This window comes from Passer domesticus, unplaced genomic scaffold (assembly GCF_036417665.1).
Source record: "Passer domesticus isolate bPasDom1 unplaced genomic scaffold, bPasDom1.hap1 HAP1_SCAFFOLD_44, whole genome shotgun sequence".
Taxonomy (NCBI): Eukaryota; Metazoa; Chordata; class Aves; order Passeriformes; family Passeridae; genus Passer; species Passer domesticus.
Window position 1 is genome coordinate 2,644,381 of NW_026990160.1, and position 20,754 is coordinate 2,665,134.

A 20,754-nucleotide genomic window follows, 5' to 3' on the forward strand; every position below is an offset into this window, starting at 1 on the left:
TGCCCAGGCTCTCTCAAGAACACGGCCAGGCCAATGCTCAGCACAGAAAAGCCCCAGGGTGAGCAGCCCCAGGCTGGCCGTGGGCAGGCTGGGGGCAAACAGCATGGCTGGGGCTCTGCAAGGGCCCTGGGGGAGACGGGAAGGAGCAGCAGAGCAGGGGCTGATCCATCCCCAGTGCGCTGCACAGCCCAGGGAAGCGTCCCAGAGCGTCCTCATGGAGCTGCCAACAACATCCCCCCTCTGCAGCCCTGGCCTCTCCCCCAGCTCACAGAGGTGCTGCATCCTTGCAGGCACAGCCACGGCAGCAGTGGCTCAGGAGCCCCTGTTTGCATTGCACAGAGCAGGCAGGAGCACCCCCATGCTGCTGCTGTGGGGACATGAACCTGAGGGAGCACAAATGCCATCAGCCCCTGGGGCCAGCAAGGGCTGGGGGACACCAGGGAAACCACTCAGCTTTGTCCTGGCCCCTGCAGTCAGCCAGACAGTTTGTTCCCATGCACTGGGACTTGCCTGTCCCACTGCAGACGCTGTTGCTCAGAGCCAGGGCTGCTTGGCAGCCACCCCCAAACTGCCCTCAGCATTTCCTTTGCTTCACCTTTGCTTTCTTTACCCATCCCTGATCCAGATTTCTTCCTATTGTCCAGCCCTGTTCCCTCCCCTGCAAACAGCCCATCCCTGTTTGCCCTTCCCTCTCTGGCCACACTCCCCATTCCAGTTCCTGACTTGGCACCACGGGAACGTCCCTTGGGGAGCAGGATCATCCTCCAAGTGCTGCAGGAATTGTCTGCAGGCTCCTGCAGTGCCTGGTGCTGCTCCCTTGCCAGAGGCACCCCAGGCCAGGGGGGCACATCTGGGCTGCTGTGCCTGCCTGTGGGGCTCCCTGTTCTGGGCAATGAGGAGGAGCTGCAGAGGCTCTGCAGGACTGACAGGATGGGCTTTGGGGCTGGGAGGAGAAGTTGAGGCACCTGGGCTGCTGGAGCTTCTGAAGAGGAGGTCCAGGGCTCATCCTGCAACTGCTCCAAGGGTGTTTTCAGAGAATCCCAGAATCAGCAAGGCTGGAAAAGACCTTGGAGATCATCAAGTCCAACCTGTGCCCTGACACTGCTTTGTCTCCCTGAGCCTCCTTTTCTCCAGGATAAACCACCCCAGCTCCCTCAGCCACTCCTCACAGGACTTGTGTTCCAGACCCCTCCCCAGCCTTGTTGCCCTTCTCTGGACACGCTCCAGCCTCTCCATGTCCTTCCTAAATTGGGGGGCCCAGAACTGGACACAGCATTCGAGGTGTGGACTCACCAGTGCTGACCACAGGAGAAGAATCACTGCCCTGCTCCTGCTGGCCACACCATTCCTGATCCAGGCCAGGAGCCACTGGCCTTCTTGGCCACCTGGGCACACTGCTGCCTCATGTCCAGCCTGCTGTCCCTCAGTCCCTGCAGGTCCCTTTCTGCCTGGCTGCTGTCCAGCCACTCTGTCCCCAGCCTGTAGCGCTGCAGGGGTTGTTGTGGCCAAAGTGCAGGACCCAGCACTGGGACTTGCTCAACCTCACCTTATTGGATTTGGGCCCTGGATCCAGCCTGTCCAGGTCCCGGTGCAGAGCACTCCTACCCTCCAGCACATCCACACTCACACCCAGATGGTGTCATCTGCAAATGTACTGATGCTGGACTCAGTCCCCTCATGCAGATCATCAGTGCAGATACTGGAATCCACGCTGGCTGGCTCTGATCCCTCAGCCATCCTGTGGGTGCCCTGTGATGACTCCCATGGTGATCTGTTCCATAACCTTGCCAGGCACCAAGGTCAGGCTGACAGGCCTGGAGTTCCCCAGATCCTTCTTCCAGCCCTTCTTGGGGATGGGCTCACATTGGCACCTCTACTCCTCTGGCATCTCCCTGCTGAGCCAAGTCTGATAGTAAATGATGGAGAGCAGTTTGGGGAGCTCATCCACCAGATCCCATCTGCTCCCAGGAACACCTGTGAGCACCTGAGTGGCTCAGCAGGTCCCCAGCTGCTTCCTCCTGGATTACAGGGAGCTGTTCTGCTCCCTGTGCCCATCTACCAGCTCAGGAGAACACTTGTCCTGAGGATGGCCTGTCTTATTGTTGAAAACTGAGGCAAAGAAGGGGTGAAGTAGCTCAGCCCATTCTTCATCTTTGGTAACCATATCCTTCACAATAAGAAATGCAGGTTGTCCTTACCCCTCCTTTTGCCATTAATGTGCTTATAAAAACATAATCATTGTCCTTCACAGAAGTATCCATATTAAGTCCTAACTGAGCTTTCACCTCTCTCATTTTCTATCTGCTCAACCTATCAACATCTTTAAAAATTTCTTGATTTACCTGCCTCTATGTCCAAAGGTGATGCACTCTCTTTTTAACCCCTAAATTCCTTGAAAAGCTCCATGCCCAGCCAGGCCAGTCATTTCCCCCTCTGGGTCATCTTTCTGCACAAAGGGACAGCCTACTCTTGCTCCTTCAAGATTTCTTTTTTGAAGTGTTTCCTTCAAAACAAAATCCTTCCTGGAACTCATTGTTTTTAGGGGCTGTTTCTCTTTAAAAAATCAATACTCCAAATCTGCATCCTCAGTAGGCCAAACTCTGCTCTTATAAGTCCAGGGCAGAAAAAAATTTGATGCCCCTCCTTCTTTCACGGAATATTGAAACAACTCAATAATTTCATGATCACTGTGCCCCAAACAGCCTCTGACCAGCACTTCTCCCACCAGCCCTTCTCTGTTTGTGAGCAGCAGGAGACAGAGCTTTCCTTGGGAGTGGGAATTGCAGGAAACCTCCCCAAAGCACAGCTTGGAAGGTTGAGCCTGGAGCTGAGGAGAAAGCAAAGTCCCTGCCAGGGTGGAATTGTGGTGCTCGAGGTGTGGCAGCATGAGGCTGGGCCATGGCCGGCTCTGTGTGCCAGGAGCCGGCAGCGCTGGGTGCAGGGAGCCCAGGGAGGGCACAGAAACGCTGGCTGAGAAATGCTGGGGCACAGCGAGAGGGGCGAGTGCAGCCGGCCAGGGCACAGGAGCAGCACGCACAGGGGGCACAGCCTGCAGGACAGATGGCCGAGGGCTGGGCAGGGCTGGCAGGGCCACAGGCACCCAGGCCTTTGTGCCCTGGGCTCGGGCAGCGCCTCTGGAGGCCCCACAGCAGGAACTTTCCTGGCAGGGGCTGCACTTTGGCTCTCCCTCGGCCTCCCTGGCCAGGCTGGCAGGGGCTGCAGGTTGATGGCATTTGTCCTTGCTGCTCCTCACATCCCCCTGCCCCACAGAGAGCCCCGAGCCACCCATGAGGGACAGGCCCTGCTGGCCCAGGCTGGGCTCAGGGCTTGGCCTTTCTGCTTCCCCCAGCCAGCCCAGGCCTTGCTCAGCATTGCAGTTCCCTGCCCAGAGCCCTGGGCTCCCTGCACTCCTGGCCTCAAGGATCTGCTCTCATCATCCCTGGGGAGCCTTTGGCACTCCCTGCCCTCAGTGGGGCCCAGCCATGCTCCACGGCACTTGGAGTTTTGCTGCTGACTCCTTGAGCAGCTTCTTCATCCTTCTCTCAGTACCTGAGGCTCCTGGACCCAGCCCCAAATCCACCGTGGGGCTGATTAAAATACAGAAAGCCCTGGGGGGCTCTTTCTCTTCCTTCAATTTTCCTCCAAGTCTCCAGGGCTTGTGAAGCTGCTTGGAGTCAGTCTGGAGTTCTGTTAAGGAGGGAGATTTCAAAGTGCACCGACAGCATGATGTTTGGTTTTAATCACGTGTGTGGTTTTTTATTTTTCAGTTCAGAAAAGAGGTGAAAGAATGATTCCCCAGGTGATCTTGATGCTGAATGTCTCCCTAGGAGATCTGGGCATGGAGAGGAACAAGCCCCTTGCAGGCTGACCCATTTTGGACAACCTGCTCCTCACCCCAGCCTCACCATGTCTGACATGGCCCACCTGGGACTGACATCCCAAAACATAAAAAAGTATGAATTTTTAAAATAAATAAGATTGATTAATTTATAAAATCATAATTATAGTTTTTTAATTTATATTAGTATTACTGTATATTTCTATTACCTTTGATATTTATGTGAAAAATTGAATACATTTTTAGCAATCAAAAAATTATTTGTCATTGGTTTTAAATAAAACAATTCCTTTCATTAAATCATTGACCACTACTGGCCATTTATTTCTCCTTAATGCTAATTAGTGCTATTTTTAGATCTTTTGACATATTTTTTTATTATTTTCACAGACAGGGTAAAAGGGTCCACTTTGGGGTCCCTGGAGACATTTCTGGGGCACATTTGGGGCAGTTTTGGGTCTGGGCAGTATGATAAACAAGTCCACTGAATTTAAGGATCAAATAATTATCTTTATTATTTTGCAAGCAAGAATAAGAAAGGACAGCGCTGGGCGGCCCGGAGTCTCCGCTCCACTTTGGCTCACAAAACTCCTATCCCCTGAGTACACCCTTTATTGCCTTCTTCTCCGGGTTTAGGGATGACGTGATCTGTCTTCTGCGCTTGCTCGTTCAGTTGCTAGGGGGTCTTTTTCTGCCTTCTGGTGGTCGTGGGATGAAGGCTTAGTCCCCCTTAGTCTTCCTCTTTGTGAACGCTGGGTGAACTTATGACTTATAAGGCATATCTATACAGAACACTATACACTTTCTGCAAGCTAAGCAAATCTTGCTAGTACTATACACTTTCTGCAAGCTCAGCAATTCTAGCGAGTTTAAGGATTGTTATTACAGCTGCTTCTCATTACTTTCCTTTCACAAGGCATAACTTTACAATGGAATTCCCAAAGTACTATAGTAAACCAGCAACAATATGTATCTGCACAAGAAGTTTTTTTGGCTATTTAACTATTGTTTTATATTGTGTAGTTATTTAGCTATTGATTTAATTAATGAACAAACGTATTACTACTTATTACAAATCCCCCATTTCTTTTTTTAACAATTTTCTTCATTAAATCTTTCTAGTTCTTTCTTAGAAAGCAATAAATGAGCTGCCTCAGCAGTTAAGCTATGTGCACTAATTATAGGTGCTGACTTCCTTAGTTTCTTCATCATATTCCAATTCATAATGAATAGAACTGCTGACAAAATAAAACCAAGCACAGTCAATATCAACAGCACAACAATGGGATAGCATATACTGTTTAGGACCCCTGCGGCATTAGGAGACCAACCGAAAAGGGTATCCAACTGGATGTCACTCTGCAAATGCCAGTGGCTCAGCTGAGAGCTCTGGAGTGACTGACACTGCACTGAGAGGGGCCACAGTCCTGCAAGGGTCTTTCATCAGGAGCAAAGAGCAGCCTGGAGGGTGGGCAATGCTGGATCTGTACCACTGCGTGCTCATCCTTCACCTGAATGTGGAGCTGCCCCCAAAGTTGCCATGCATCACTTTTTCTTTTTCTCCTCTTGGGTATATTTTGGAGCAGCTGTTCTATGTGGCTTTTGATGGTGATCCTGTGGCAAGCAGCCATTTGCCTGCTGTGCTATCCTCACAACTAATACAAACTCTTCATTTCCGTTGGTTTTATTTGGGGGTTTTTGATCTATTTGTTGGATCAGTTTGCATGGGTTTGTTTGTTTCTTTATTTGTTTGGGTTTTTGTCTGATTTGATTTGAGTTTTTTGTTTGCTTTTTCATAAATGACTGGTGAAGTTGGCAAAGCCAAACTCAAGACAGTGTAAACCAGGACCAGCCTTCCAGAAATTACTTTTGGCTGGGTTTAGCTGCATCCCCCAGGCTCAGGATCACTAGTATATTTTCAGGTTTTGCTCTGCGTATCAGCCTGCCCAAACTCCACTTAGTGTTACACAAATGGAGAAGACAATGGACATTGTGCCAAGCTTCCTTTCAAACAGAAAAACCTGGGTCAGCATGACAGAAAAGAAGAAACAAAAAATCACCAGTTAGAAGAGAACCAGTGTCCCACCGTCTTCCTCTCCACTGTTATTAATTTTGTACGTTTAGAGGCAAACGTGGGTCTAAAGCTTGCATCTCTCAGTTCCTGATGCTATTTGCTACCCTGCAGCCTTGACTGGCCCTGATGTGACTGACTGCTGGGCAAGTGGGGCTGGGGATGCTCAGCCTGGAGACAGGAGACACTGGGAGGCCTCACTGTGGCTCTGCAGGACTGGAAGGGTCCCGCAGGAAAGAAGGGGACAGAGTGTTCAGCAGGGCCTGTGCTGACAGGACAAGGGGGGATGGCTTTCAACTGCAGCAGGTTGATGGAAGCTGCATCTAGGGAAGCTGCTCTTTTCCACTGGGGGTGGTGGGGCACTGGCCCAGGCTGTGCACAGAGGCTGTGCATGCCCCATCCTTGGCAACAGGGCTCTGAGCAGCACGCTCTGGGGGAAGATTGCTCAGCTGGGAACAAGATGTTGTTCTTCAGGCTCCCTTGCAAGCCCAACCATTCAGGGACTCCATCATTCCATGGTCTCCAATGTCCACTTCAGATGGAGCCTGGGAACTGTGATGTCACAGCCCACGCTCCAGCTGGAACGTCCAGCGCCCAGCAAAGGGCACAACACAACCCTTGGCCGTTGTGTTTGCACACTCTTCACCTTGCTCCTTGTCCACTCCTTGTCACCTGCCCCCTGATAAGGCCAGCAGTCCTAGAAGATCCTTAGTGCCTGGATTTTGTCATCCAGCCCTGCAGGATGCTCCCATTTGTTCTGAAGAAGGTCTGGTGCCATTCCATGGAGGTGGACACTCCCACCTGCCTGGGTGGGCGGGAGCTCTGTGGGCATGGAGTGGGACAGGGAGCCCACTCTGAGGTTTTGCTACCTTTGCAGGCTGTCCCAGACAGAGAGGAGGAGATGGAGGTAGATACCAAGATTGATATGGAGGAGGACATGGAAATAGATGGAGAAGACCCTGGAGAGGAAGAGATGGATGTGGATGTGGATGAGGAGGAAGAGATGGATGTTGATATGGAAGAGTCCATTGAGGACATGGACATTGATTAAAAAGGTGAGGAAGAGGCCATGATCTTGGCATGAAGAGCAATGCCAGCAGCAGGACAGGCAGAGTGGGTCTCCTGCTGCCAGGCTGGGGCTGGGCTGGGTGCTCCCTGCTCAGGGACATTGTAGCCAGGGCACTGGATTCTGGTGGCCATCCACAGCCTGTCCTGTGCCTGCTTTGCTCCACACAAGCTCCATGCCAGACCCAGCCAGGCTCAGTTCTGCTAGCAGAGTCCTGCTGCTGGGCCAGCTGTGCCAGCCTAGGGGCACATGCAAGAGCCCTCTGTGCCTGACTGGAGTGACCGTGGCATTTGCTTTTCTTCCAGGTGCGATGGACATCACAGAGACACCACCCTTTTGTATATATGTTCTGCAGTTTGTTGTTTTTCTTTAGAATATAGAGTTTAGGGCAATTTTTGACTTCTGTAAATATGTTTCTCATAGTTTTGCTAGCTAGGTTTTTCTGTATATATGTTCTATCGATTGTTGTTGTCACAAATATTTTTACAATGTAAATATCTTCTGTATTTTTGCTGCTGTTTTTCTGTAATAAACAAATTTTATTTTTCACACCCCAGTTCTCCTTGTATTTGCTTCAGGCACAGGCAGCATTTTGCCAAGTTGTAGTTTCCACTTGCTCCAGGTTCCCAGGGCTGGAGGTCACAAGTAGATGAAGGGGAAAAAATCCACAATTAAGAGTGTCCATGACACCCAGAGCCAAAGAAGCCCAGGGGATCAGGAAAGAGGGAAGCACGTGCTCCAAACAACAGCAGAAATGAAGTGAGAGCTCTGGAGGGAACAAAAGAAAGAGGCAGCCTGAAGAAAGGAAAAAACGTCTCCCCACAGGGTGTTTTGCTTTTTTTCATTGACAGACTCTCCTAGCATGTGGTGGAAACCCAGAAAAATAAAGGTCAGGAGAAGCATGGTTTCTTGGGAACATTGCTGCATAGTAGACAATCCTTGTGCAAATCGGTCCATGCAGCACTCACATATTGAATTGCTTCTCTTCCTGGGGATGCAGAGTTGCTTTATTTACTCCAAGCAAGATTTTCTCCCTCCTCCCGGCCAAAGAACAAGGTCCCATCCTGGCAAGCGCTCGCTGCTTTCCTTAACACTCATCACAGCCATGCTAAGGAGAGTGGAGCAGGTTAATTGATCACTTGTTGCAAGTTCTAAGTCCTTCTTAGATAAGGACCATGCTCAGCTGAGTGACAGTGAAGCAAAATGGCAAGCCAGGAATACATTGCCCTGCACACAACATCCTCCATTCCCATGAATGGTTTCTCATTGGCACACAGGAGGAAGGAAGGAACCCAAATGCATCATTGTACATCAAGTCATACGTGTTGAGGGATGAACAGATCTCACGGGGATATGGAAACCCCCCCTGAAAACCAGTTCAGAGAAATCCTGAGCTGTTTTGTGGTCCTAGGCATGAAGATTTAGGCTCAGGATCTTCCACAGGTGCTCAGCAGGCAGTAGGATTGCGGCTGGATGTCACTCTGCAAATGCCAGTGGCTCAGCTGAGAGCTCTGGCAGTGAGTGACACTGCACTGAGAGGGGCCACAGTCCTGCAAGGGTCTTTCATCAGGAGCAAAGAGCAGCCTGGAGGGTGGGCAATGCTGGATCTGTACCACTGCGTGCTCATCCTTCACCTGAATGTGGAGCTGCCCCCAAAGTTGCCATGCATCACTTTTTCTTTTTCTCCTCTTGGGTATATTTTGGAGCAGCTGTTCTATGTGGCTTTTGATGGTGATCCTGTGGCAAGCAGCCATTTGCCTGCTGTGCTATCCTCACAACTAATACTAACTCCTCATTCCCTGTAGTTTTATTTGGGGTTTTTGATCTATTTGTTGGACTGGTTTGCGTGGGTTTGTTTGTTTGTTTGGGTTTTTGTCTGATTTGGTTTGAGGATTTTGTTTGCTTTTTTAGAAATGACTGGTGAAGTTTTCCAAACTCAAGAAAATGTAAAGCAGGCTTGACTTTGCAGAAATTACTTTGGGCTGGGTTTAGCTGCATCCCCCAGGCTCAGGATCACTAGTATATTTTCAGGTTTTGCTCTGCATATCAGCCTGCCCAGAATCTGCTTGGTGTTTCACAAATGGAGAAGACAATGGACATTGTGCCAAGCTTCCTTTCCAACAGAAAAACCTGGGTCAGCATGACAGAAAAGAAGAAACAAAACATCACCAGTTAGAAGAGAACCAGTGTCCCACCGTCTTCCTCTCCACTGTTATTAATTTTGTATATTTAGAGGCAAACGTGGGTCTAAAGCTTGCATCTCTCAGTTCCTGATGCTATTTGCTACCCTGCAGCCTTGACTCGCCCTGATGTGACTGACTGCTGGGCAAGTGGGGCTGGGGATGCTCAGCCTGGAGAGAGGAGACACTGGGAGGCCTCACTGTGGCTCTGCAGGACTGGAAGGGTCCCACAGGAAAGAAGGGGACAGAGTGTTCAGCAGGGCCTGTGCTGACAGGACAACGGGAATGGCTTTCAACTGCAGCAGGTTGATTGAAGCTGCATCTAGGGAAGCTGCTCTTTTCCACTGCAGGTGGTGGGGCACTGGCCCAGGCTGTGCACAGAGGCTGTGCATGCCCCATCCTTGGCAACAGGGCTCTGAGCAGCACACTCTGGGGGAAGACTGCTCAGCTGGGAACAAGATGTTGTTCTTCAGGCTCCCTTGCAAGCCCAACCCTTCAGGGACTCCATCATTCCATGGTCTCCACTGTCCACTTCAGATGGAGCCTGGGAACTGTGATGTCACAGCCCACGCTCCAGATGGAACGTCCAGCGCCCAGCAAAGAGCACAACACAACCCTTGGCCGTTGTGTTTGCACGCTCTTCATCCTGCTCCTGCCCACTCTGCTTGTCACCTGCCCCCTGGTAACCCCATCACTCCTGAAAGATCCTTAGTGCCTGGATTTTGTCATCCAGCCCTGCAGGATGCTCCCATTTGTCCTGAGGAAGGTCTGGTGCCATTCCATGGAGGTGGACACTCCCCACCTGCCTGGGTGGGCTGGAGCTCTGTGGGCATGGAGTGGGACAGGGAGCCCACTCTGAGGTTTTGCTACCTCTGCAGGCTGTCCCAAAAAAGAGAGGAGGAGATGGAGGTAGATGCAAAGATTGATATGGAGGAGGAGATGGAGGTGGATGTGGAGGTGGAAGAAGAGATGGAGGTGGATGTGGAAGAGTCCATTGAGGACATGGACATTGATTAAAAAGGTGAGGAAGAGGCCATGATCTTGGCATGAAGAGCAATGTCAGCAGCAGGACAGGCAGAGTGGGGCTCCTGCTGCCAGGCTGGGGCTGGGCTGGGTGCTCCCTGCTCAGGGACATTGTAGCCAGGGCACTGGATTCTGGTGGCCATCCACAGCCTGTCCTGTGCCTGCTTTGCTCCACACAAGCTCCATGCCAGACCCAGCCAGGCTCAGTTCTGCTAGCAGAGTCCTGCTGCTGGGCCAGCTGTGCCAGCCTGGGGGCACATGCAAGAGCCCTCTGTGCCTGACTGGAGTGACCGTGGCATTTGCTTTTCTTCCAGGTGCGATGGACATCACAGAGACACCACCCTTTTGTATATATGTTCTTCAGTTTGTTTTTTTTCTTTAGTATATAGAGTTTAGGGCAATTTTTGACTTCTGTAAATACGTTTCCCATAGTTTCGCTAGGTAGGTTTTTATGTCTATATGTTCTATCGATTGTTGTTGTCACAAATATTCTTACAATGTAAATATCTTCTGTATTTTTGCTGCTGTTTTTCTGTAATAAACAAATTTTATTTTTCACACCCCAGTTCTCCTTGTATTTGCTTCAGGCACAGGCAGCATTTTGCCAAGTTGTAGTTTCCACTTGCTCCAGGTTGCCAGGGCTGGAGGTCAGAAGTACATGAAGGGGAAAAAATCCACAATTAAGAGTGTCCATGACACCCAGAGCCAAAAGAAGCCCAGGGGATCAGGAAAGAGGGAAGCACGTGCTCCAAACAACAGCAGAAATGAAGTGAGAGCTCTGGAGGGAACAAAAGAAAGAGGCAGCCTGAAGAAAGGAAAAAACGTCTCCCCACAAGGTGTTTTGCTTTTTTTCATTGAGAGTCTCTTCTAGCATGTGGTGGAAACCCAGAAAAATAAAGGTCAGGAGAAGCATGGTTTATGGGGAACATTGCTGCATAGTAGACAATCCTTGTGCAAATCGGTCCATGCAGCACTCACATATTGAATTGCTTCTCTTCCTGGGGATGCAGAGTTGCTTTATTTACTCCAAGCAAGATTTTCTCCCTCCTCCCTAGCAAAGAACAAGCTCCCATGCTGGCAAGCGCTCGCTGCTTTCCTTAACACTCACCACACCCATGCTAAGGAGAGTGGAGCAGGTTAATTTATCACTTGTTGCAAGTTCTAAGTCCTTCTTAGATAAGGACCATGCTCAGCTGAGTGACAGTGCAGCAAAATGGCAAGCCAGGAATACATTGCCCTGCACACAACATCCTCCATTCCCATGGATGGTTTCTCACTGGCACACAGGAGGAAGGAAGGAACCCAAATGCATCATTGTACATCAAGTCATACGTGTTGAGGGATGAACAGATCTCACGGGGATATGGAAACCCCCCCTGAAAACCAGTTCAGAGAAATCCTGAGCTGTTTTGTGGTCCTAGGCATGAAGATTTAGGCTCAGGATCTTCCACAGGTGCTCAGCAGGCAGTAGGATTGCGGCTGGATGTCACTCTGCAAATGCCAGTGGCTCAGCTGAGAGCTCTGGCAGTGAGTGACACTGCACTGAGAGGGGCCACAGTCCTGCAAGGGTCTTTCATCAGGAGCAAAGAGCAGCCTGGAGGGTGGGCAATGCTGGATCTGTACCACTGCGTGCTCATCCTTCACCTGAATGTGGAGCTGCCCCCAAAGTTGCCATGCATCACTTTTTCTTTTTCTCCTCTTGGGTATATTTTGGAGCAGCTGTTCTATGTGGCTTTTGATGGTGATCCTGTGGCAAGCAGCCATTTGCCTGCTGTGCTATCCTCACAACTAATACTAACTCTTCATTCCCTGTAGTTTTATTTGGGGTTTTTGATCTATTTGTTGGACTGGTTTGCGTGGGTTTGTTTGTTTGTATGGGTTTTTGTCTGATTTGGTTTGAGGATTTTGTTTGCTTATTTAGAAATGACTGGTGAAGTTTTCCAAACTCAAGAAAATGTAAAGCAGGCTTGACTTTGCAGAAATTACTTTGGGCTGGGTTTAGCTGCATCCCCCAGGCTCAGGATCACTAGTATATTTTCAGGTTTTGCTCTGCATATCAGCCTGCCCAGAATCTGCTTGGTGTTTCACAAATGGAGAAGACAATGGACATTGTGCCAAGCTTCCTTTCCAACAGAAAAACCTGGGTCAGCATGACAGAAAAGAAGAAACAAAAAATCACCAGTTAGAAGAGAACCAGTGTCCCACCATCTTCCTCTCCACTGTTATTAATTTTGTACGTTTAGAGGCAAACGTGGGTCTAAAGCTTGCATCTCTCAGTTCCTGATGCTATTTGCTACCCTGCAGCCTTGACTCGCCCTGATGTGACTGACTGCTGGGCAAGTGGGGCTGGGGATGCTCAGCCTGGAGAGAGGAGACACTGGGAGGCCTCACTGTGGCTCTGCAGGACTGGAAGGGTCCCGCAGGAAAGAAGGGGACAGAGTGTTCAGCAGGGCCTGTGCTGACAGGACAAGGGGGAATGGCTTTCAACTGCAGCAGGTTGATTGAAGCTGCATCTAGGGAAGCTGCTCTTTTCCACTGGGGGTGGTGGGGCACTGGCCCAGGCTGTGCACAGAGGCTGTGCATGCCCCATCCTTGGCAACAGGGCTCTGAGCAGCACGCTCTGGGGGAAGACTGCTCAGCTGGGAACAAGATGTTGTTCTTCAGGCTCCCTTGCAAGCCCAACCGTTCAGGGACTCCATCATTCCATGGTCTCCACTGTCCACTTCAGATGGAGCCTGGGAACTGTGATGTCACAGCCCACGCTCCAGCTGGAACGTCCAGCGCCCAGCAAAGGGCACAACACAACCCTTGGCCGTTGTGTTTGCACACTCTTCACCTTGCTCCTGCCCACTCTGCTTGTCACCTGCCCCCTGATAACCCCATCGCTCCTGAAAGATCCTGAGTGCCTGGATTTTGTCATCCAGCCCTGCAGGATGCTCCCATTTGTCCTGAGGAAGGTCTGGTGCCATTCCATGGAGGTGGACACTCCCCACCTGCCTGGGTGGACTGGAGCTCTGTGGGCATGGAGTGGGACAGGGACCCCACTCGGAGGTTTTGCTACCTCTGCAGGCTGTCCCAGACAGAGAGGAGGAGATGGAGGTAGATGCAAAGATTGATATGGAGGAGGAGATGGAGGTGGATGTGGAGGTGGAAGAAGAGATGGAAGTGGATGTGGAAGAGTCCATTGAGGACATGGACATTGATTAAGAAGGTGAGGAAGAGGCCATGATCTTGGCATGAAGAGCAATGTCAGCAGCAGGACAGGCAGAGTGGGTCTCCTGCTGCCAGGCTGGGGCTGGGCTGGGTGCTCCCTGCTCAGGGACATTGTAGCCAGGGCACTGGATTCTGGTGGCCATCCACAGCCTGTCCTCTGCCTGCTTTGCTCCACACAAGCTCCATGCCAGACCCAGCCAGGCTCAGTTCTGCTAGCAGAGTCCTGCTGCTGGGCCAGCTGTGCCAGCCTAGGGGCACATGCAAGAGCCCTCTGTGCCTGACTGGAGTGACCGTGGCATTTGCTTTTCTTCCAGGACCGATGGACATCATGGATAGAGATGCCACCCTTTTGTACATACCTTTTACATTTTGTTGTTGTCTTATAGGTTTTAGGGCTTTTTGTCTTCTGTAAATATGTTTCATCTATTTTTGCTAGAGAGGTTCTTATGTATATATGTTCTATCAATTGTTGTTATTACAAATATTCCTACAATGTAAATGTGTTCTGTATTTTTGCTGCTGTTTCTCTGTAATAAACAAATTTTATTTTTCACACCCCAGTTCTCCTTGTATTTGCTTCAGGCACAGGCAGCATTTTGCCAAGTTGTAGTTTCCACTTGCTCCAGGTTCCCAGGGCTGGAGGTCCCTGGCATAGCCACCCCAGGAGTGGGGGTCCCTGTGCACAGAGGGATCCCACTGACAGAGGTGAGCCTCTCCTTGCAGTTTCTCTGGACACACTTGGGAGCTGTAGGGGCAAAGCCCAGCGTGCCCTGGCCCACGGATCCCATGTTGGAGCAGGGCTGAGCCTGTGGGGTCCTGCAGAGCCTCAGCCATGGCTCTTCCCTGGGCAGCCCCAGCGCTAAGGAGGGTGCACTGGGCTGTGGGCAAGCCCTGCTCCTGGGCACCCTGAGGGGCTGGAGCCAGCCTGGAGGGAGCCTCAGCCCTACATGGACCAAGATTTCCTTTGGAAACCCCCTCTGTCCACAGACTGGTGAGCACAAGAATTGATCCTCCTAGTTCAAGGTGTGACGTTCATTGGCACAAATGTGTCCCTTGCACTTTCTAGCACAGCAAATGTCAGTGCTTGTAATCCCTGTTCTGCACACTCTGCTCAGGCAGCAAAACATCTGAACCTGAGGGAACATCTTGAATTAGCACCAACCTGCAGAGAGCTCCAGGGGGAGAACCTACCCCCAAGCACACAGAGAAATACTTGACACTGATAGTCTGGGGCAGAGCTGAAACTAAAGTATTTTAATGTCAAGAGAGAGGAATTTTTATTGCTGAATTCATTCAGCAAGAACAAGAATGGGAGCTTTTGGTCTCCTCACCTGCCACAGATGTGTATTGCCAAGGTTTGCTTCTGGCTTATGACTGATTTTGATAAATCTGTTCAGAACCCTGATGCTGTTCCTGGCTAAGGTGCAGAGATGATATTTCAGAGCCAGATGAGCTCAGCACATCTTGTGCAATGCAGAATGTCCAGAGCCAGACATTCAGGCCATGCAAACTGATACGTTTTCATCTCTGTGCAAAGATCAGTATTAGGACATCAATGATGTACCACACACTTCTCAGAGCTGTCCCTTTCATCCAGCTCTCCCCTGTCACTTCACAGACTTCACTCCAAGCAGTTTCTGATAGAGCTCAGTAGCAGATGGGATTTAATCCTGGTTTTTCTTCATCTTCTCCAGAGCTACCTCCAGACAGGGTGTGTGGGCACTGTCTGACAGCAGCAGCATTAACGTGTCACCTCCCTGACACTGAGGTTCATGTCACAACTTTTCATCAAAAGCAGCAAATCAATGATTCCCACTGGGTCCCACACAGCTCCATGGGGAGTTTGTGTGGCTGCAGTACCAGCACCAGCCCTGGTCCTCAGGAATTTCAGGAGGAGATAGAGAAGGAACCAGCCATTCACAGGGAAGAACATCCCTTTGCAGGGCCCAGATCCCCACAACAGAGTCCCCAGACTCTGCATTTGCACTTTGGCCTCTGTGCCTTACTTTTCCTCTCACTAAAGTCCTGCCAGTTTCCCTCATGCTCAGGTTCCCAAGATAATTCAAAGCAGCTTTAGGAGCAGGGATAGGTGATGGGAACTGTCCCAAGGCTTGACAAATTCTCAGGCCTCACAATTCCAGCCAAAGAGAGAGGAAAATCATCCATGAAAGAGGTGTGAAATCAAAGCAGTAATCAAATTGAGGTATAATGAGAGCAGCTGAAGAGGTTTTCCATGTTCAGAACAAGATTAGCAGCTCCCGGCACAGGAGGGATGTGACATTTTCCCTGCTGTAACAACTCTGTGATGCAAATTGCATCTCAAATCCTCCTCCCCAGCTCTGGGACCTGTTCAGCCACAAACGTGGTGCTGAATTTTTAAAGCAAAGTGGAAGCTGGTCAGAGAGCTGGTTTGCAAATAAAAATCACAGAGGGCAGTTTGGAAGCACCAGCTGGAGCAGAGAGAGGCAGAGCCTGGCCCCGAGGTGCAGCACAGCCAAACATGCCTGAAACTCTAAGAAATTAAAGAACTTGCCACTTGTTTTCCCTCAGGAGCTACAGAAGGTGCTTTATGAAATCCCTGTCTCCTTCACACTGTATCAGCATGCAGGAGAGTGCAGGGATGAAGATTACAGCACCTTCTGCTGCTGCTCCCATCTCCTGACTCAAATCTCACCAAAATCTGTCACTATTGGGCCTTCCCAAAGTCTCAGATTCACTTGGTCCTTTCAGGATTTTGGTTCTGAGGAGCATGAAGGGAGATAAAGGCACTTGCAGACACCAGAGATGCAATTGGTGCCTGAGGTGCATTTCACAGCCCAGATTAGTGCCTCTAGAACCATCCAAAGCACCCCCTTGGACAGCACCAAGCCAAGAGCAGAAGACCAGGGCCTGCACATGGCTGGAAATGCCATTGTTTAATATTCCTCTCCCAGTCTCTCATTTCATGGTGCCATTGCAGGGGTTAATCCCATCACTCAGCAGCAAGTCTTGGCAATCAGCTTCAGATGGATTTTTAGTGCTGAGCAAATAAGAGGCAATTTTACTTTGTCTCCAATGAATGAAATTTCACCTAAATCAGACAAACTCTGTGTTCTGTGGCTGGCCAGGCACTAACCACGGCCAGGTCCCCAAGCCTGGATGTCAAACTGCTCTGATATTGAAAAGTTAAATTTATTTATCTTTGTGTACAAGGTTATTCTTTCTCAAAGCAATTGGGATCCATAGAATTGTATTTCCAAGCACTAAACTCAGACCAGCCACAAAGAGCACAAGAGACAAGAAAAGAAGTAAAGATTTCTAAGGAGATGGAAATTGAATGCTGAGGTTTTCCCATTATAGAGTTCCATAAATTATCACCTGCCAGTTCCTTGCCTTCACTTGTGTGGCCACCACTGAATACACTCACAGATAAGAAAATGTTTGTCCTCCTGAAAACTGGGACCAGAAGTAGAAAAAGGCTCAGATATCTGAATTAAAAGGCAACATAATGAAAAGAGCTTCCTCATAAGAGCAAGATATGATGGACAGCAGGAATGACTGAAGCCAGCAGAGATAAGTCCATGAACTATTCATGCCACAAAGATTTCTGACAAAACCTCCAATAACCCAAAAGCAATGTTTTGTCGGGCAAAGCTGATAGGAACCCTGTGCATTTAATTCAGTCATTGACAGCAAATGGAGATCAGCTTGAAGCTCCTTTGGTCCACTACTACTTAATTTTTTTCACCCAGCAAATGAAATTACATCTACTCTTTGGGAAGAAATTACTGCTTTGAGAGGTTCAAGGCAAAGAGTTTCTTCCCATACCCACTCGAAATCAGTCACCAAGAGAAATATTTTCTAAAAAAGTCTCTTCAAAATTTTGGAGTGACTTTCAACATAAATAACTTGGTTATTTTGCTGAAAATGATAAGGGAATTGAATTGGGCTCCCTCAGCTTAAAAAGAAGTGTTTCTTCCTAGTTCTTCACAAAGACGAACAAAACACTTTGTTGCAGCACACTGAAGGGAGGAAGAGGTTCCTTTCCCCCTGAGCTGCACAATAGGAGACAATTTTGTCGCCAAGAGGGAATAAAACCCAGCCAATTTCCAGTTCTTTTAGTGTAAGGGAAAAGCTCTGATGATCACAGCTGTGGGAGACACAGAGAGGGAGGAGCAGGGATCTGCTGGGGGTTTTTGGGCTGGGGGACAGATGAAAGACATGTTCAAGCAAAACCTGTGAGAGCTCAAGACTCCATCCCTCAGAGGAGAAACTCAGTTTGACCCAAATGCCATTCAAATCCAACAAACATTGAGGCATTTCCCGAAACTCTGCTGGGCCAGCAGGTACCCCCCAAATCACTCTGTGGGACCAGGGCAGCAGGTCCCTGGCACGGGACAGAGATGCTCCCCTGGGAAGCTGCCTGCATTGCCCGTGGGACTCAAGATCTACTTCTGAAGACCCCAACATCCAAAAAACTCCACACTAAAAGCCTTTAATTTGGGCTTTCACTTCTCCACTTCTCTGTTGTCACTAGGCAGCTGCTCCAGTTCAACACCCTTCTGATAGGTACAAATGTTCTCCTAATTTCCAGCCTAAACAGGAAGTTACTTCCATTCATTCTTCTCTAAGTACTGGGAGCTTGTACCTGATTTGCTCTTCCTCTCCTAGTGTGCATTTGTGCAGATAAAATGCCTAAGCCAGGAGTATTTCCTTCTTTAAATCATGTCATTTATTTCATTCCCATATAGTTGCACGGATTTAGCACTGGCTCAACACTCAGAATGTTGACAGCACAAAGTCCAGTTCTCACACCAACTCCTCCAAGTTTTGGACCAATTCTGCAAAGGAGGAAATACAGCAAAGAAATTCCAAACAGGAGCCCTAATAAAGATAATAAAACGCCACATGCCTATGTTTGCTGCAGGGAAGAACAGCGCTATTTATTCAATCATTACAAACAATTAAAGCAGCAGAGGGGAGGAAGACAGTGCTATCGTTGGCAGCTCCCCAGTCCTCTGCCCCTGGCATGAATTTCATAAAGCACAAATCTGCCAGCAGAAATCCCTCAGCAATTGATTTCCTCCTCGTGGAACACAGCAGGCACACACCCTGGCTTTCCTGGCCAGAAAAGGAGAATTTGTCTTGTTGTTTTTCCCAGCCATGCAACTGCGATGTCAAATCCCCCTCCCTGCCCTGCCAGGAGATTCCTCAAGTGACAAGTTTCTGTAGGGTGACAACCCTCTGGAGAGGCACAGAGAGCTTTGTGTCAGTGTAAGGCACCCCCACAAGGGCACATCCCTCACTCAGGCTCCATCTTTGTTCACAAGCAGTTCCCAGCAGAAAATTCGCAGTGATTGCATTTCCCCAGAACAGGTAATTTCAAGTACATTTTTCTCTTGAGCTGTTCTGCCTTTCACAAAAGCAGCGTGCCAGGGATTGCTTTGGAGCATCAGGAAACACAGCAACACCCAACAGCCAAGACCATCCAAAGCCACTTATCAGCTCATTCCTACAACTCCTGGACTCACTTGGATGCCCGGGAGAGTCTGAAAAGCCAACTGTTTTCCAAGAAACTTGTTGTTTGTTGTGCAATTGAAAGGTAAATGACAGGGACAACCAGCCCCACACAGGTGCCTCAGGCAGGGGAAGGAGCAGGAGGGATCCATCCCTAACTGGCAGAGGTGCAGCTCAAGTGATGCTCACTCACTATTTGGGTTGCTTTTTGTTGCTTTTACATTAACAATGCATCTGCACACCACAACTGTTCTCCCTCCCTGCAGCCACATGGAAACAATTCAGTGGTCTCTCACCTCTTTCTGTCCTCTCTCTGCCTGAAATAATTTTTTCCCTCATACAACCAGCAAAACAGGGTTTGTTTTCATGCTGGAAATAAGTCCACAAACTCTTGACTGATTTCAATAAGGAGAACATCACTACAAACCACCCATTACTCAGATGCCCCAAGGCAGCAGGGGAGGGAAATTTGACAACAGAGGTGGGAACACCAGCCATGGGTAACAGCATCACATTCTGCCTCTCTCACGGATGCTTTTCTTTCCAGTCCAGAAAATTCCCTGTCCTTTTTAGGGCTGTAGGAGGCTGCTGTCTGCCCCACAAAATGAGGAGCAAACCAAGCAGGAATGCTGCAGAACATTTCTGTTCCTATGATATTATTCTGCTGAACCCATAAATTTGCAGAAGAATGGGCACTGCCAACTCCTGATTGCAGAGGAGGGAGTTCATCACATCCTCCTTGTAAATTAGGATTTATCAGAGATGGAGAATTGATTGCCAAGTAACTGCTCTGCAGTTTTCTAGTACTCATTGAGCAGTACAAAAAGGTTATTGATGCAGTTGGGGAGTGTTTCTGTACAGGATGTGCACCTCCTGACATCCCAGGCAGGGAAAAATTTACTTAACATTTGCAACGAGAAAGCAATTCTCCTTATTAAAAAAAAAAAAAAAAAAAAAAAAAAAAGGAAAAAATAAATAGAAAATCAAGTTCATGGCAAAGAGCCTCAGTAAGAGTTTGCAGAATTTGGTGAAAACAGGTCATTTACAAGGAAATAATTTTCATCTGCCTTCAAGTGGAGTTGTGAAGCAGGTGGAGATGGAGATGTCTCAGGCACTGAGTGTGCTCCTTACTGACAAAATGACACTGATATTACCAAGTATCAGAAGTGAAAAACTTCAGTGATAACTCAGCCCTCCAACACAAAACACCTTCTCCCACGCAGTCAGCACTTGTCTGAAATCATTCCCCTTGGCAGGAGGCCCTGCATGGCCTGGCTGCAGCCATCGTGCTGCTCCTACTCCCTCCCAGCATGATCCCAGTATGGTCCCAGTACAGCCCAGTCACTCCTACTCCTGGCATCCCCTCTCTGCATTCCGCCCTGTCCCGGCTCCATCTCCGCTCCTCCCGTGGGCTGCGAGGGCTTAGGAAACGGGGGAGGAGGAGGAGGGAGGGAGGAAGAGGTTGAGCGGGAGAGGAGAGAGGGAACCACGCCGCTCCGGCGCTTCCTGAACCCGCAGCGCCCTCCTGCCAGGGAGCTGTGCAGAGCCACAAGGTCCCCCCGAGCCTCCTCCTCTCCAGGCTGAGCCCCTTTCCCAGCTCGCTCAGCCCCTCCGGCTGTTCCAGCCGGGACAGAACACTAGTGCTACACAGAGAGCAAGGGACAGACCTGACAGAGGTGCCTCTAGCACCACATTTTAGGCTTTCGCTAATACTTACAGAAAGACTCTTGAGAAAGTTACGGCAGTAGTTCAAGTGACAATCTCCTTTGAAAAGCACTGCGGCCCGGGCCCGGCCTGGCCCAGGCCCAAACCCGCCCGGCCCCGCCGGAACCCGGCCCGGCCCCGCCTGAACCCGGCCCGGCCCCGC

The 20,754-nt window shown here is 49.6% G+C and overlaps 2 long non-coding RNA genes across 2 annotated transcripts; one reads left to right on the forward strand and one right to left on the reverse strand.

Moving 5' to 3' along the window:
- Positions 1–6,495: 6,495 nt before the first annotated feature.
- LOC135292754 (uncharacterized) lies at positions 6,496–7,526 on the forward strand. The gene is made up of 3 exons (XR_010354920.1): positions 6,496–6,675; positions 6,787–6,964; positions 7,281–7,526. It is a non-coding gene; the product is annotated as an uncharacterized LOC135292754 (long non-coding RNA).
- A 9,017-nt stretch (positions 7,527–16,543) lies between these two features.
- Positions 16,544–20,703, reverse strand: LOC135292749 (uncharacterized). The gene is made up of 2 exons (XR_010354917.1): positions 20,605–20,703; positions 16,544–18,211 (listed from the first exon to the last, which is right to left on the reverse strand). It is a non-coding gene; the product is annotated as an uncharacterized LOC135292749 (long non-coding RNA).
- Between the last annotated feature and the right edge of the window lie 51 nt (positions 20,704–20,754).